General features: G+C 44.7%; 1 long non-coding RNA gene across 1 annotated transcript in view; it reads left to right on the forward strand.

Moving 5' to 3' along the window:
• The window catches only part of LOC107098617, a 5,341-nt gene extending 1,806 nt beyond the window's left edge, over positions 1 to 3,535 (forward strand). The window contains exons 2-3 of the long non-coding RNA XR_001481903.1: positions 2,916 to 3,025; positions 3,367 to 3,535. This is a non-coding gene — a long non-coding RNA (uncharacterized LOC107098617). The remainder of the gene's footprint in view (positions 1 to 2,915; positions 3,026 to 3,366) is intronic.
• Positions 3,536 to 4,091: the final 556 nt, after the last annotated feature.

Raw genomic sequence — 4,091 nt, forward strand, 5'->3', positions numbered from 1 at the left:
TGGGTGAAAGCTCGGGAGTGGGAGGGAGTCGAGGCCAGGAGCTAAATGAGGGGGACCTTGAAAGATGATTGGCTTGAGAGGAGGGGCGGTGCTGATATTGATTAGCTGGAGCTGAACGTGGGACATCAGCAGATGTTCCAGGCGACGCTGATAAGAGTCTCCCAGATTGAAGCTTCATTTGTTCTGTAAATTCCGACGGGTCCAAATTATATCAATATCTGCAGCTGGTTCTAATGTTGCCGTCGGCACCAAAGCCTCCTGCACCAACAGCAATAGTGAAATCACAGAGTTCAGGCTATGCCAGACTACAGTAGCTGAGAAACAGCTTCCTCCTGCTACAGGTTTAAGCCCCAAACACGGTGAGACCACCAGCCAGGTTTTGAAGTATTGGTGCCTGTTACACACTTTTCCATCACATGACACAGAAAGGAAGAAAAGAAGAGCCTGGTGACTAACAGCTCTGCTAACGGCCTTCCTCACCAGCTGATTCAGTCTCTTCCTGTCCCGCTCTGCGCTGCCAGGAGCCCAGCAGACAACAGCGTAGAGGAGGGCTGATGCCACCACAGAGCCAGAGAAGGTTTGAAGCAGGGGCTTGCTCACTGCAGAGGACCTCAGCCTCCTCAGGAGGTGGAGGGAGGCGGCTCTGGCCCTTCTTATACAGGCATCGCTGTTATGAGTCCAGTCCAGTTTATAACTGACATGAACACCCAGGGATTTGAAACTCTCCACAGTTTCTATGTTCTGCCCCTGGATGTTCATGGGGAGTGAGGTGGGGGTCTTCTCCTGAATTGATCACCATCTCCTTGGTCTTACTGGTGTTCAGACACAGGTGGTTCTTCTCACACCAGTCCACAAAGTCCATGATGACCGATCGATACTCCAGCTCCTTCCCCTCAGAATCACAGCCAACCAGGGCCAGTCTTACCGGATGCCCATAAGGTACTATCCTTAGATGGCCATCAACTTAACCAGTCATCGCTTATAACTATTACGCTGATCTCTCTAAAGTTCCTGAAAATATCCAAATCTTTGATTGTGGGATTGATTTAATGTCAGTTACCTCAGCCCCTAGGGCTAGCTTGTTTTCTTTATCTGTTGCTGAGACTCTCGTTATGGAGAACTACATCTCTGAGTCAATTAGAGCAGGCATCGCACCCCTAGCCTTTCTAAGAAGTGGAATGGAACTGTGATGCCAGGGACAGAGAGTTGCTGTCTGTCAAGCTAGCTCTAGAGCAGATGAGACACTGGTTGGACGGTTCAAAGACTCCTTTTCTGGACTGACCACAAGAACCTGGAGTATCTCAAGTCTGCCAAGAGATTAACTTCTCTCTGTCTTAAAGGCCCGGACCAAAAATTTCAGTTTTGGTGGCCTTCTCTGTCTTCAGATGTGCAAGAGTTTGCTGCAGCCTGTGCTCTCTGTAATCAGTCCAAGTCGTCTAGAAGACCTTCATCTGGTTTTCTCACACGTTTGCCTATCCCTTCTCAGCCTTGGTCTTATATAGGACTTTATCACCCGGTTACCATGTTCTGGAAGTAACACCCTTATCCTCACTGTTGATGACACACTGGCCCACTAAAACGGTCCACTTGGTTCCGCTGCCCAAACTCCCCTCTGCCAAGGAGATTGGGGAGGTTCTCATCCAAGAAGTTTTTCATCTGCATGGTCTCCTCACAGACATCGTTTCCGATGTATTATTTATTATTTCCCAATTCTGGAGGGAGTTCTGCTCCTTGTTGGGGATCTCCGTCAGCCTGTTTTCAGACTTTCACCTCCAAACAGATGGTCAGACAGAGAGGGCCAAGCAGGAAACTGACACCAAGATCCGTATTCTCTGTAAGACTGATCCCACTAAGTAGGCCAGTCAGCTCTGCTGGGTGGAGCAGGTGATTAATTCTGCTCCCTCTAGCATCACTGGGCTCTCTCTCCAGTTTTTGTTGTTTTGGGTTTTCAACCACCAGTGTTCACCATTCAGGAGAGAGATGCTAAGGTTCCTTCTGCTCGCCTGTCTGCTCTTAGGTGTCAGCGGGCCTGGAGAAGAGCTAGAAAGGTCATTTCTAAGGCCTTGATTGTTCATAGCAGATTGGTCCTGTAAGGTAGTCCAGAAGGTTTGGCGGCCCACTGAGAATCTCCCCCTTAAGGTGGATAGTAAAAAGCTGGCCGTCCGCTTTATCGGCCCATTTCTGAGGTAGTGAACCCAGCGGCAGTGCCCCTCCAGCTCCCTCGTTCTCTCTTTTCCATGTGTGCCGGGTTAAACCTGCTGTAACCTCCAGGTTTTACTGATCTCTGGTGCCGGCTCGTTAAAAAGCTCCTCCCAGTGAGCCCGCCGCAGCCGATGACCAGCTGCACACTTAATCAATAAACGCCTTTTTGAATATATCACGTTCTGACTGGCATTACTTCTGTCCTTTCCTCTGAGCCTTCTGACAAGTATATGTTTGATTGGTTTTTGGTATACGTGTATTTTGATTTCTAGGCCCCCCTGGAGAAAATTCCACCAGAGGCCACTGCTGGGGTCTGATGGGAGCCAGCACTGATGAAAGCCTTCTGCTTTTCTACATCTTTATCTAGCAGATTAAAGTTATTGCTGCATCACTTCTCATTAAAATCATTAGTTTGAGTGAATCTCCTTTGATTGCCTTAAATGGAACAATGAATTCATTAATTCATTCCTGTATAATGTATTATCATTATTGGAGTATGATGTTTTATCAGAATATCATAATATTAACTGTTTAAAAAGGCTGTGAATCATTCAGTAGAAAACACAAATGTTTTAAAACAAAATATATTCTTCTGAAAGTTTAATTGCAGTTAGAAAACACTTATTTATTCGATTTGTAGCTGCCAATTCACATCACATCATCATCAAACACAATCATTATCATTCATTCCGTTTTTTCCCATTTTTTTCCAGCCGGCCTGTGAAGGCTATGAAGGGAAGGGCTGTACCAAGGAGTATGATCCAGTCTGTGGAAGTAATGGAAAGACGTATGGGACAACATGTCTTCTCTGCCAAGAGAACCAGTATGTCACCCTTCTGTCCACAAACAAGCTGAAATCACACAGAACCCGCCAAGGAAAAGGAGCCAGAGTTTTGTTTGCATTCTTCACCTCTTTCATATTTATTTAATGTAGAGAAACGTAATCAAATAATCTATATTTGCCTAAAAGCAAATGAAAGTAAACACACTAGGACAGGTCTGATAGGATTCAGCCAGGCTCAGAGAATCAGCTCAGAATCAGGCAGAAAGCTAACAGGAAGGCTGGATTAGAAAAGTAAAGTTGAGAAACTCCGGTAGCAAATGATTGAGAGAGCATCTAACCCATTCTAACCCTGTTTCTTTTTCTTCTTCTTCTTCTGACAGACGAGAGAAGAAAAATGTGAGAGTGGCTGGCAAAGGGCCGTGTCGTCAATGAGTCACAAAAAAAAAGACGAGGAAAAATGTTCCTTAGAGTCACAGATTGACCTCTGATAAACCGTCTCAATAAAACTATTCTCTGCAGCTTATTGTTTAACAATCCACAGACTTTGTTGTGAATAAAAAACTGTTTGTGAGAAAGTGATGAAGGAATGCATTTATCATCTTTTTTATTTGAAAAGAATAATCATAGTGGTAATGAAGGCTTTCTTTTTAGCTGGGATCTACGGTGGCCGGGAGGTGCAAACCAACATTACAAAATCTAAAAAACTTTTACAAGTTCCAAAACAAATTATCATTTCAGAAAGAAATTTACATAAAAAAATAAAATAAAATTAACAAAGCACTTTTAAAAATTCAAATAAATAGCATTTTAAGAAAACAAATAAAAAACATTTGAAACACTTTTACAAGTCCCAAAACAAATGATCATTTCAGGAATTCAACCGGAAAGGGTGGCTACTAACTCCGAGGCGGAACCCGCCTTGTGCGAAATTCTTGCTCTGTTCGAAATCCTGGGACGCGTCCTTAGAAGGCCAGATTCGAAGGACGATTACGTCATAGCGCGGCGCCGAGGTCTGGTCGGATTCCAAGAGTCCTCGTTATGCGGCCTTAAAATGCGTCCTTCTTTTTGCCCGATTTGAAGGACGGGTCCGATGTATCCTCGGTAT

Source organism: Cyprinodon variegatus, unplaced genomic scaffold, assembly GCF_000732505.1.
Source record: "Cyprinodon variegatus isolate N-32 unplaced genomic scaffold, C_variegatus-1.0 Scaffold793, whole genome shotgun sequence".
Classification (NCBI taxonomy): Eukaryota; Metazoa; Chordata; class Actinopteri; order Cyprinodontiformes; family Cyprinodontidae; genus Cyprinodon; species Cyprinodon variegatus.